This window comes from Eleutherodactylus coqui, chromosome 3 (assembly GCF_035609145.1).
Source record: "Eleutherodactylus coqui strain aEleCoq1 chromosome 3, aEleCoq1.hap1, whole genome shotgun sequence".
In the NCBI taxonomy this organism is placed as follows: domain Eukaryota; kingdom Metazoa; phylum Chordata; class Amphibia; order Anura; family Eleutherodactylidae; genus Eleutherodactylus; species Eleutherodactylus coqui.
In genome coordinates this window covers 105,039,949-105,054,116 of record NC_089839.1, presented here as the reverse complement: position 1 = coordinate 105,054,116, position 14,168 = coordinate 105,039,949, and positions in this window count along the sequence as shown.

The window sequence follows — 14,168 nt, the reverse complement described above, 5'->3', positions numbered from 1 at the left end:
TCCGACCCAGTTCTACCTCCTTTAGCAGCTTCTCCATCACCATCTCTTTATTGTCTTACGCCGATTTTAAATTGCGACTAAGCGTTAACGCCGAACCCGGTTGATGCGGAATGACGAAACCCGTGTTAAAACCTTCTTTAAGAAGGTTTGCTTCCCTTATCCTGTGGTACTTGCCTAACCACTCCTCCAGGAACAGCGCGTTCACTGGCGTTGCCCCCGGGCGACGCTGTGGCCGCGGGCAAGTTTTGCTTTTGTCTCCGAAAACAACGTACCGCTGCATGCGCACCGCCGCAAAAGGAGCACTCGTGCCGGAACTTACATGCTGCAAGAAACCGACAGTTACCCTCATTGAATGCCCAGCAGGTACCCGAGGGCTTATGTGCCACGGGTGCCTGCTGTCCACCAGTTACCGCGTTACTGCTCTGAAAAAGGGGCTTCGCCGGCTTTTGCGCCGGGATCAACTGGATCCAAGCATCCGTCGCTTTTGTCGCCCAACAAACGTTACTCATTCCCGAAATCCGTCAACGAAAATCTTCGTCATAGCGCCACCATGCTGCACCGCCGTGCAGCTTGTAAGCGCTATGAATAGTGTTAATATATACCAGTAGCTCCGGGCCTTTTCCCGGCTGGTACTGGCATATAACGTGAGCCAGGGTCAACATGGCTTGTAGCCAATTGCTAAATGTTTTAGCTATTTTGGGCTTCTTGTCCCGTTCAGCGAAGCGCTCCTTATCAACCGACACATGCTCCACCGATAAGAGCGACCAAATGTCCACGTATATTCCACTTTTGATTTTCTCAATTGTGTCCTCCGCGAGGCCCACCCCCAGCGGGGCCACGCCACAAAATAGAGAATCTGAAAACCGTAGACCATCTTTTACCGACTCTTCGCTTTTCCCGGTCGCCACCGCTGGCGAACACCCGGTAGTGTGAGCCACATCACCAACCACGGGTGAGTCTCGTCTCCCCGGGTTAACACACGACACCGTTCCTTTACCTTTATCAAACTCATTCACCAGCGCTCTCAGCACTACCATAAAATTATTCACGTTATTGGGCGATGAATCACCCCACACTCTATCACATTGGGACTCACCCTCCAATTCGTCCTCCGGCCCTGCCGAGGGGAAAGACGGGTGACTCGGTCCCGGTTGGCTCCTTTCCGGACTCGCCACCGCGTGTCGTACCCTGTCCCTATTACGGGAGACACCACGGGGTAGCATGCTATAGCCATAGGACGCCCTGGAGGCTGCGGCCCGTTCGCCCTGCCTTTCGGTACGTGAGGCCCGCCTCTCATCTGTGGAGGAAGCCGGTGAACATGGTAACTCCTGCTGCGAAGCCCAAACCGAAGTCCCATAGCCGCTGCGCCTACCGCTCCTGTCCACCGCTGCCGAACGCCTGTACCCTCTGGCGAAATGGGGCGCCTCCCGACGTGTACAAGGCTCACCAGACTCCGATGACGAGCTATCTATCCTTGCTTCGCTGCGCCAGCTTCCTCGCGCCATGCTGCCAACCCCCTGCCTGCCGCCTAACCCCCCCTCCGTCCCGCTACCGACCCCTTGACTACCGGGCAGGTAGCTTCCCCCCCCCCCCTTTACCCTTCCTCTGTCTCACCTGTCCGCTTTGCTCCACCCCGTAAGCCCCTTGCCGGCCTGAAGTGCCTTCGACTGCTTGTGCTCGACTGTCCTTCGCAAAAGGGAAAGAACCCCGGGGCGACATGTGATCGCTGCTCGCTGCCCCTCCTCCCCCTCCCTCCTTCCTTCGTACCCCGTAAGCCCCTTGCCGGCCTGAGGCGTCTTTATAATATATCCCGCTGCCCCTCATATTAGGGCATGAGCCCTGGGGCGACAAGGGGGCCATACTGCCTAATAGTACTCCCCCCCTTCCCCCCCTCTGTTTTCCCGCCCTGCGCCTCTTCCTTCTCATCCCCCCCCCCCTCCCCCTTGTACTGCGCTCGTGCTGCTGTGGCCGCTTGCGCTGTTTCCAGCCTCGCTGCCGCCGCTGGCGCTCATCTCCCTCCGCTCGGGAGTCCCGGCGCCGGTACTTCTTCCGGCCCGCGGATCCATCCGCCCGCCGCCGGCACGGCGCACAGGCCGTCCCCCTTCTCTCTCCGCCTGACGCTGGACAGCCGCGGGGCAACCCCTTCCCACTCTGGACTTACTCGCTCCTGATGCCGCTGCTGAAGTCCCGGTAAGTCCCTCGGGGGTTTCTTCTATTCTTCCGGCGCTTCTTCCGGTCGCGCCCATGTTGTTTCCCGCCGCGGCTCGCTGCGGCCGCGCTCCGCCACCGATACTTGAACGCGCAGGTCTCGGGCTTGCGTTCTGGCCCCCCTTCTTCACGGCTGGGCTCGGGCTCAGCCTGGTAGGGGGAATCCTCCTTCTCTGGGGTCTTCCGCGGGGCGCACTGGAAGCCATCTGCGCCGGCTGTTCTTCTCCTGCCCCGGCTTCTCCCGACGGCGTGGCTCCGAACTCCGCGGCCATCCTCATCAGCCACTCAGGTCCCTGGCTGGCAACAGCTTCCTTGATCTGCAGAACAAGCTGGTCCATGTTTTCTCTCTTTTAATCTTCTGCCTTCCTTCACACGTCTTCCTTCTTCTCTTACTCCACGTGGAATGGCACACTACTCCTTCTCCTTCTCTCTTCTTCCTGCATTAACTCCTCCCACCTCCTCTGGTCGCTTAACCCTTTCCTGTCCTAATCTCCCGCCCCCCAGTCCCTCGCTCCTACGCTACCTGCTTTGTAGCTATCTAGGGGACAGATGCAGCTTGCCTGTCATCCTTTCAGCGTGTATGGCCTGAGGAGGAGGAGGAGGAGGATCCTGAAAGTGATCTTCTGAGTGAGGACAGCCATGTGTTGCGTACAGGTACCCTGGCACAAATGGCTGACTTCATATTAGGATGCCTTTCTCGTGACCCTCGCGTTACACGCATTCTGGCCACTACGGATTACTGGGTGTAAACACTGCTCGATCCACGGTATAAGGAGAGCCTTTGCACTCTCATTCCCGAAGAGGAAAGGGGTTCGAGAATGATGCTATACCACAGGGCACTGGTGGACAAACTGATGGTAAACTTCCCATCCGACAGCGCTAGTGGCCGAAGGCGCATTTTCGCGGCCCAGGTAGCAGGGGAGGCGCAGAGATCAGGCAGCATGTACAGCGCAGGCAGGGGAACACTCTCTAAGGCCTTTGACAGCTTTATGGCTCCCCAGCAAGACTGTGTCACCGGTCCCCAGTCAAGGCTGAGTCGGCGGGAGCACTGTAAAAGGATGGTGAGGGAGTACGTAGCCGATTGCACGACCGTCCTCGGTGACGCCTCTGCCCCCTACAACTACTGGGTGTTGAAGCTGGACACGTGGCCTGAACTCGCGCTGTATGCCCTGGAGGTGCTTGCTTGTCCTGCGGCTAGCGTCTTGTCAGAGAGTGTGTTTAGTGTGGCTGGGGGAATCATCACGGATAAGCGTACCCACCTGTCAACCGACAGTGCTGACAGGCTTACACTCATCAAGATTCTCTTCTCCACCAGCGGACAGCAGCGATACCTAAGCAATACGTAGGCTGCACCCGCGGATGGAAGCATTGTTCTCTATCACCATCCAAAACGGGGACCTTTTCGCTTCATCTATCTGTGTATTCTATTCATCCTCCTCCTCCTGCTCCTCCTCCTGAAACCTCACATAATCACGCCGAACGGGAAATTTTTCTTAGGCCCACAAGGCTCAGTTATGTAATTTTTCTAAACAATTTTTATACGTTTCAATGCTCATTAAAGCGTTGAAACTTTCACCTGAACCAATTTTTATTTTAACTGGGCTGCCTCCAGGCCTAGTTACAAATTAAGCCACATTAACCAAAGCGATTAATGGGTTTCACCTTCCCTCTTGGTTGGGCATGGGCAATTTTTCAGAGGTACATTAGTACTGTTGATACAGCAATTTTTGTGGGCCCTCGCCTACAGTGTAATCAAATTAATTTTTAGCCCACCTGCATTAAAGCTGACATTACCTCAGCTGTGCTGGGCACTGCAATGGGATAGATTTATGTACCGCCAGTGGGTTCCAGGGAACCACCCATGCTGTCGGTCCACACGGAGTTGTAACTGCATGTGTCCACTTCTAAAGAACCCCAGTCTGACTGGGGCATGCAGTGTGGGCCGAAGCCCACCTGCATTAAGCACGACATTACTACCTCAGCTGTGTTGGGCAATGCAATGGGATATTTTTGTATGTACCGCCGGTGGCTTCCTGGCACCCACCCATGCTGTGGGTCCACAGGGAGTTGTAAATGCATCTGTTTCCACTTCTAAAGAACCCCAGTCTGACTGGGGCATGCAGTGTGGGCCGAAGCCCACCTGCATTAAGCACAACATTACTACCTCAGCTGTGTTGGGCAATGCAATGGGATATTTGTATGTACCGCCGATGGGTTCCTGGCACCCACCCATGCTGTGGGTCCACAGCATGGTTGTAAATGCATCTGTTTCCACTTCTAAAGAACCCCAGTCTGACTGGGGCATGCAGTGTGGGCCGAAGCCCACCTGCATTAAACATGACAATACTACCTCAGCTGTGATGGGCAATGCAATGGGATATTTTTATGTACCGCCGGTGGGTTCCAGGGAGCCACCCATTCTGTGGGTGCACACGGAATTCCCATTGCGGAGTTGTACCTGCCTGTGACTATATATAAAAAAACACGGTCTGACTGGGGCATGCAGACACCTTGACAGAATGAATAGTGCGTGGCACATAGGTTCCCCATTGCTATGCCCACGTGTGCAGCTCCAGATGGTGGTGGCACAGGATTGGATTTCTGATTGCTTCTGTACAGCATTGTGGGCTATCGCCCCGCCACTTTTAAAGAGGGTCGCTGCCTAGCCGTGCCAACCCTCTGCAGTGTGTGCCTGCTTTTCCTGTGGCAGACGCACTTATAAATAGACATGAGGGTGGCGTGGCATGAGGGCAGCTGAAGGCTGGGCAGGGACAGTTTGGTGTGCGCTGTGGATACTGCGTCGTGCGGGGGGGGGATTTGCGGCATGTAACCCAGGAGAAGTGGCAGCGGACTGTCATGCAGGCAGTGATTGTGCTTTGTTGGAGTTAGTGTGGTGCTTAGCTAAGGTATGCATTGCTAATGAGGGCTTTTCAGAAGTAAAAGTTGTTGGGGGGGGGGGGACCACTCTTGCCGCTATTGTGGCTTAATAGTGGGACCTGTGAACTTGAGATGCAGCCCAACATGTAGCCCCTCGCCTGCCCTATCCGTTGCTGTGTCGTTCCCATCACTTTTTTGAATTGCCCCGATTTTCACAAATGAAAACCTTAGCGAGCATCGGCGATATACAAAAATGCTTGGGTCGCCCATTGACTTCAATTGGGTTCGTTATTCGAAACGAACCCTCGAGCATCGCGAAAAGTTCATCTCGAGTAACGAGCACCCGAGCATTTTGGTGCTCGCTCATCTCTATTCTCCACCACAACATTATGAGCTTGAAGTAGAAAATGAAGAAAGTGTGGAAAAAGAAGAACCCAACAAGCCTTCCACATCCCATGACCCTGAGTTTGAGGTAAAAGATGATACAACGCACAGACTGAGTTGAGGGGAATTGAGTGATCTCATTCAAGACCATGACTTGTCAAAGGAGAAGGCTGAACTTCTAGAGTCAAGACTACAGCAATGGAATCTTCTCCAACGTGATGTCAGGGTCTTACAGTACAGAGAACGTCAGAGGGATCTGCTTCCTTTTTTTGAGAAGAAAAACAATCTGGTTGTTTGCTGTGACGTTAATGGCTTGATGAAATGTTTGAATTTGAACCATGATCCAACTGAATGAAGGCTATTCATAGACTCCTCCAAGCTGAGATTGAAGCTGTATTACTTCACAATGCCAACCGTCTTCCTTCTATTCCTGTTGGTCATGCAGTTCACATGAAGGAGACCTATACAAACATGACAGCCCCCTCGAATCAATTAAATGCACTGAACACAAGTGGAGCGTGCTCGCTCATTTCTAGAAATCCCGTTATATTCAAGTGGACTGGCCTGCAAGAAACGTACTGTTTGTACGTAGTTTGTAAAAGGGGTTTATGTTGGGGTGTGAGCGGAGTCTGCGGTGGAGAGGCAAGGAGGGTTTATTACTAAGTTCATAGTATCGCTGACGGGACCAGCGTACTTTCTGTTCTATGGAGTCAGTAAGACAAAGATCCAGTTCAGTTCTAGCTCGAGATAATGCTTGGAGATTATTTTTAGATGGATGTTTTTTGGACACCTCTTCAAACTTAGAGACTCGTTCTAATTCCAGTTGTTGTGACATACGTTCCTGTTAACGGCAGGCGGCTATTTGTATTAGGTGACCTCAAATCACTATATTGTGTGCTTCCCAAAGAGAAATGGGGGAGGAGGCGGACAGGTTGTTAATTTGAAAATATTCTTCCAGTTGTGGCGTTAATAGGGATACAACCTCAGGGATTGATAAAAGAGAGTCGTTAAGGATCCAAGATGTGTTTCTGGATTTAGACATCAAGGAATTACAGGTGATGGACAGCGGGCTATGGTCAGACCATGGCACCGACAGGATTTTAGACTGCAGTATTTGAGGTACGAAAATGTCGGGAACTAGAATGTGGTCTATTCTCCTGTATAGGGAGTGTGAAGCTGAAAAATGTGTATAGTCTTTAGGGGTTGGGTTTTGTTCCCGCCAAGTCTACTAAGTGGTATTGCTGAGGGAGGGACTTAACGTTGTGCAACAGAGGATGGGCACGGAGAGTGATAGAATTTCTATCCAGATTCGGGTTAAGAATGCAGTTTGAGTCACCGCAGAAAATTACTGTGCCCCTTTTATTGGCCTTAACCAGTTTGAAAAGTTTTGTGAAATATTGAATTTGCCTTGAATTTAGAGTATAGTGGGAGACGATGGACATCTTGCATGGAGCCTGTTAATAATAGGTAGCGACTAGAGATGAGCGAACCTACTCGGCCATGCCCCTTTTTCACCCGAGCACCGCGATTTTCGAGTACTTCCGTACTCGGGTGAAACGATTCGGGGGGGCCGTGGGTGAGTGGGGGGTTGCAGCGGGGAGTGGGGGGGAAAGGGAGAGAGAGAGAGAGAGCTCCCCCCCTGTTCCCCACTGCTACCCCCCGCTGCCACCACGCCATCTCCCGCTCCCCGGCGCCCCCTGAGTCTTTTCACCCGAGTAGCCAGGTACTCGAAAATAGCGATGTTCGATCGAGTAATTACTCGAAACGAGTACGTTCGCTCATCTCTAGTAGCGACCCTCTAGGTCCACAATAGTGGAGGCGTGTGTGAAAGGAACTGATTTACTAAAGAAGATGGTGACTCCCTTGGTTTTGGTTTGTGCTTTCGCTGAATAAAATGTGGGGTATTGAGAAGAAAGCTAACGTGGGGCAGAGTTGGTGGAGAAGTGGGTCTCTTGCAGGCACACTATATCTGCATGTCTGCTCTTGTAATATCGGAACGCCTTTGAACACTTTGGAGGTAAATTAAAGCCTTGTACATTCTCAGAAATTATTTTTAGGTCCATGGGTGGAAGTAAGGACTATTAAGAATGGAAACTGTGTTAGATCCTTCACCCCATGGGAGGGTAGTTTGGGGGGGAGTAGTGAGAGGGAAGAGGCAGGGGGAAACAGGGTGTGGCCAACAAATACAATTAGCTCTAGGAGCTAAGTCAGCTCCGAAATGGGGTGGTTTATAGTGCTGATGGCTAAAGATAAAAGGTAGGAAAAGACCCTATGGGAGGTAGGGAGGGGAAGGGGGGGAAGCAGACAGCAAGGAGAGAGAGGGAAGCTTGTTTGTAGGTATTAATCTGTTTAGAAGGTGCGTTGTTCCATTCTCCTAAAGATTTGTCACCAGGAGCATGCCTGTTGTACTCTTTTCTCCTTGTTTGTTGGGTGGGAACTCATGAGTATTGTTGGGAGGTGATTTCCCACTCATTTGGATGCAAAGAAATGCTCACAACAGGTGAGGGAGAAAGAGCCAGCAGAAGAGTTCCAGGTCACTTTGCCTCGAAAATCTTATATAACCGTGATACCAAGAGATCCTGTTTCCCTGAAAATAAGCCCTACCCCCAAAATAAACCCTAGCAAGATGTTTAAATAGTGTCCAGGCAGTTATACATGTAAAAAAGAAACATATTGGAGCAAAAATTTATGTAAGACACTGTCTTATTTTCGGGGAACATGGGATTATGGATCATTTCTGGGAGTTGTGGCATTTTTCTCTCTGACTCCGGTGTAGGTATAGGAGGTGAGGGGATGTAGGAGATGAAGCTGCAGAGCCCAGCTGAGGAGGAGGTTTTTGAAGGTTTAATTCCTTATCAGCTTAAATGGAAAGCCCCATCTGTATTGTATCCTTTCCTGATGCAGGATCAATAAGTACGGCTTGAGGGCCCTCCTCTTGGATAGTGTTGATGGTGCCAAGTTGGGAAACAACTGATAGTTAAAGCCCTGGAATGTTAGCTTGCGGGAAGAGCGAGTGGCGCGCAACAATTGCTCTTTAATGCGATTGAAGTGGAGTTTTAACACAATGTCCCTGGGGGGGGGGCCGTTTGGGTTTGGTGCTCGCAAAGCTCTATGAATTCTGTCAAGTTCTAATTGGTCAATTGTGATGCTTGGGTAGAGCTCCTGGAACAACGCCGTCACTGTTGATTGAAGATCTTTGAAGGATTTGATGGGGACTCCATGATTTGTATTTTCTCCCGACGCACCCTATTTTCAACAACTTCCAACTTATGATAAAGAAAGTATCTCTTCAGGGAGCTGCTCTATTTTTTTTTCATGGGAGTCTAGGACTATGGTAGCATTGCACATCCTGTCTTCAAGAGTAATTGTCCTCTAGCTAAGCTCTCGAAATTCGTTGGAAAGTTTAGTCGCTATTTTGGAGAGTTGGACTTTCTGAAGCATTATGGTTAGGGCTCCCAGTGTTGGCATTTGAGGGAAGCTGTAAGTCCTCCATCAGAGGAAATAGGGGGCCTCCTGCAGCGTTGATGATTTTTTAGCACCCTGCTGCGATCTTAGGCTATTTTTCCCTGCTCTGCATTGAATGGGGTGCATGGTTGCTGTGTTAGAAGTAAGTAGGCTAAAAGATGCTTTGTTCTAGTTCCTGGGTAGGGTGGGTCTTAGGGTCTCTCCGGAGTTGTGATCACTATTCGTAGCCGTATGTGGTTAACGTTGCATTAGTATGACAACATTCTATTTAGACACCAGAGTCTCTTTCTTGATACACTTTCAGTAAGATGCACTGGTGTGGCGATGCGTGCGTTATATGTATGTTGTACTGCAGGGGCTACCACAAGCTTTCGTCTGCGCTGTAACTAAAGCACGATTGCTTTTTGCTTGTTATAGCAATACCGACCACTAGGTGGCAACAGATTCCTCCTACTGTGTATATCTGGCAAGGTGTACTGCAGTTGGAGAAAACTTAGAGCTTTGCAGTGGGTCCTGAACTACCAGCACTGACCAATGTAGGTGGGGTGTTGTTCACAGGGCTGGGAGGGATATAGAACCCTGCATGGGTCCATACAAGGTGGAGAATGCCCTTTTACAGAGCTGGTACTGGTTGTGGGGTGGAGCCAACTAGGAATGGTGGGAGAGTCCTGCCTTAGTGCAGTTGGTGTCCTTACAGGGCTTGCAGGTATTGTGGCAGTAGGGACAATATGCAGGATGCCGTCAGTCCTATGTGGTGCCCCTGTGGTTCTGAGTGGCCTCTTGGTGTATGCGCTGCTGGCTCTGCTGTGCGGGGTGTAGCAGAGCAACAGGGGACTCACCCTGGTAGATGCTGCAGTCATTTCACCAGCACTCTGCAGGTCCAGCTGCCGTGCCTCCGCTGTGAATAGGGTTGCCACCCGACCTGTAAATCACCAGCCTGGCCAGTATTTTTACCGCCCAGGGTGGTGCCGGTATTTTTTTTACCGGCCCTATTAAAGGCCGGTATTTTTGTCGGGCCCCGGGGACTGCAGCAGGCTGCGACAAAAATACTGGCCTGTATACTCTGCAGGAGGCAACCCATGATGCAGGGCAGCGTCAGTCAGCAGCCAGCAGACTATGGTGATGACGCGCCCCTGTTGAGTGTCCGCCAGAGCACAGGAAGTCTCGCACATGCGCTTTAGCCTCCTGGACTACTAGCGTGCGCGGGCAGCAGAGACACAGCCCGCGTGTGTGGCGGGAGTCGGGACTCAGGAGTGGGAGTACTGACTCGGGACTTGCTCGGACCTTGAACGTCGGTGGCTATAGAGGCAGGGGTGAGTCTAGTGGTGAGACCGTGACTGAGAGAGGTAAAAAGGCTGCAGAGCAGCACAGAAGACTAGTCGATATGGTGACGAGGGAGGAGGCTGCTCGCTGCCTGGGGAGTGGGGACTCTGGAGTCTGGGTCCCAGGGAGTGTGGGACACACAAAAGAGCCTGAACGGTGCCTGACTGCAGACAGTCAATATAGGAGCACTGGGTGGGTGGGGCTGTAGGAGCACTGGATGGGGCTACTATAGGAGCACTGTTATTGTATGGAGCTACAGGAGCACTGGATGGAGCTATAGGAGCACTGTATGGACTCCTATATCTCCATACAGTGCTACTGTGGCTCCATACAGTGCTCCTATAGCTCCATATGGTGCTCCTATAGCTCCATATAGTGCTCCTATAGCTCCATATAGTGCCCCTGTAGCTCCATATAGTGCCCCTGTAGCTCCATATAGTGCTCCTGTAGCTCCATATAGTGCTCCTGTAGCTCCATATAGTGCTCCTGTAGCTCCATATAGTGTTCCTGTAGCTCCATATAGTGTTCCTGTAGCTCCATATAGTGCTCCTGCAGCTCCATATAGTGCTCCTGTAGCTCCATATAGTGCCCCTGTAGCTCCATATAGTGCTCCTGTAGCTCCATATAGTGCTCCTGCAGCTCCATATAGTGCTCCTGTAGCTCCATACAATGCTCCTATAGGTCCATATAGTGCTCCTGTAGCTCCATATAGTGCTCCTGCAGCTCCATATAGTGCTCCTGCAGCTCCATACAGTGCTCCTGTAGCTCCATACAGTGTTCCTGTAGCTCCATACAGTGTTCCTGTAGCTCCATACAGTACTCCTGTAGATCCATACAGTGCTACTGTGGCTCCATACAGTGCTCCTGTAGCTCCATATAGTGCTCCTGGATGGCAGTATATGGCATACTTATATGGCATCCAGAGGTCAGGCACAGGCTGCTGTCACTCCTGGTGGTCTGGGGGGGTTTCTACAGTAGTCAGTGAGTGACACCAACTTTCCAGGTTGGATCACAACTGTTGCAGGAGGGGCAGGGGGCAGAGCAGTCACACAGAGATGTAGCAGAGCTCTGGGCATCTCCTGTATATAGTGATGTGCGGTCCGAATTTTCAATTGTGGGGAAGGGCACCAAGGGGGGAACTATTACCACTGGAGCTACTGAGGGGGCACTATCACCAGCAGAATGCCGTGATAAGCCACACCCAAGCCACGCCCCCATTTAACCATGGCCGGTATTTTTTCGTGACAAAGGTGGCAACCCTGGCTGTGCAGCTTCTTTCTCCCGGGGTCAGGGGGTCTTCTCTGGCACCCGGGAGTACCTCAAGCTGCAGAGGAGTGCTGTGAGCGTCTCCCGCTCTGTCCCTGATGGGGAGCCGCTGGTCCCTCACACGTGGTTCTCTGAGCTGCGTCTAGCTGCCGGAGCTCCCATTACCAGCGGTATGAGGAGTGCCGTGTGTGGCCTGCTGCTACTCTCTCTGTGGGGGCCTGCAGCGGTCCTTCCAGGTTTGCGGCAGATGAAGTGTGGCTCCCAAGTCCCGCTCTCCACATTGTAAACCATGTTAAATCACATTTTTGCTCACACTCGCAGATATGAATTATCTATTCCGTGACCAGGGGAAAAATTGCCGCATGCCATATTTTGCTGCGGACTCCACACAGACGGCCTCCATTGAAGTCAGTGGAGTCAGTCTAACCTGCAGCCCATACGCAGCTAACATTGTGTATGGCCCGCGGGTATCCACGCCATTGCTAAGCGACTGCACCGGAAATACAAGCATTAAAAAAGGAAAAAAAAACTACTGCACATGACCGACGGACAGAAAATTCAGGTAAGTGGGGTCACCGGCTTCATAGCCCGAATCGGCTGCAGGCCCTTCCGCATGCTGAATCTGGCCCGCCCGTGTGAAGCCGGCTATATTGTATCTTATCCATACAACGTTTCACAAATCTCTACTTTTTTATTTATGGCCCTAGGTCGCAGCAAAAAAACAACCCAAGCATCCAGAGCTTCAAGATGCTGAACAAACTAATCAGGACGATGAAGTTGCTGTGTCACAACCTTCAAGGAGCCAAGAGGTATGTTACTACTTAGAAGGTTTTCCAGAACAACACTACTGATGACCTATCCTTAAAAGTAGGTCAACAATAGTTGATCATGGAGGATCCAGGGCTTGGGATCCCCTCCAATTGAAATGCTGTGCTTTGATGAGTGCCACGTCCTCTTCTCAGGCATGTGACATCACGCTCATCGGTCATGGCTAGAGAGCAGCTCAGTCCATTTCACTTGAACTGCAGTACCAGCCACAGGCACTATACAGTGTATGGTGCTGTGCCTGGCATGGACTGAAGTGACAGAGGTTCTTATCTGAGTGTTGCTGTCTCTTCAGTCAGCTGATTGGTAGGGATCCCAAATAGTGGACCCTCACTGATAACTATTGATGACCTATCCTGAGCACAGAAAAGCCCTTTAATGTTATTGGTCACAGCGTTCATCTGTTGCGCAGGGGGACATCATCTCTGTGGTAATGTAGGGAGTGCGTCATTCCACGTCAAATGATCTAATTTGGGAGAGGGTCCCTGCTCGAATATTTTCAATTTTTCTGAAATTTTTACAAAATGTTCATTGTTCATACACCACCTGTATGAAGTTTTGCAAAGTTCCAGCTTAGGCCGCCTGCACACGAGCGTTCCGGATTTCGCTAGCGGATTTTCACGCGCGTATGGTACCTAAATGTGCTTGCGGATAGGTGCGGATGCGTGAAAAATCACGCACGGATATACGCGGATGTGTTGCGGAAAAAAGCGCACTGAAAAAACAGCAGACACCCCTTATTGTAAACCCAACCCCTAGAGAACTGCCCATTCCTTGGAAAACAGCTTAAAAACCAACACCCAGACTCCGTTTTGTCCCTCTTGCTTGTGCGAGCACCGTTAAATTATTCTGGCAACATGCTTTCACCCGGTGAGCAGATGTCTTTGTGGGCATGGTTGATCCATGTAACTTTTTTCAGGCGCTTCTCCAGCGTGACTTTATTTCAGTCACTGCAAAAAAATTCACAAGAGGAATTCATTACTACAGATTTTGCGTTCTTACATCCTGCATTGGCAAGAAATACTACCTATCTCCCTCTACACATTGCGGGTGTCTGCTGAACAAGGCTATTAACCCAATAAATGCTGCTTCAGTGGCACCAGTGGAAAATACAACTGTTCCCGCAAAAAACAAACAGGGAGGGCTTAGTAACCTGGGCGCATCCTGGCGGCTGATGCACCCGTCTTCCTGCACAAGACGGCCGCAATGCAGGATGGATGTCTTTCCACAGAGCTGGAGGAAAGAACACAAGTCCGGCAATGGAGCCGGTCATGTGCTCTTTTCTGCCAGCGTTGCGGAGAGTCGTCTGTCCTGCAGTGTGATCGTTTTGGTATCGCTGCATGCCTGATCTATCAAAGTAATGTATGATTTACCCTGCATGGTGAACGTGGTAAAAAAAAATAAAGAATATACGCCCGAAATGCACTTTTTCGGTCACCCTATTTCCAAGAAAAAATGTAATAAAAGGCGATCAAAAAGTCAACTGTATGCGAAAATGGTACCAACAAAAACGTCAGGACATACCGCACAAAATGAGCCCTCACACAACTATGTTGCCAAAGAAATAAAAAAGTTATTGCACGCAGAAAATGGACACAGAAAATAATTTTAAAAAATTAAATATCTTAAAAAAAAAAATACAAGTACTACAGCAAAAAAAATACTATATAAGTTTGGTATCGTAGTAATCGTACTGACCCATAGAATAAAAATATCAGGTCGTTTTTGTTGCACTTTGCGCGCTGCAGAAACAGGACGTCCGAAAGATGGTGGAAAGTCTTTTTTTTTCTCTCTGATTACAATTTTTTAAAGGTTTTTCA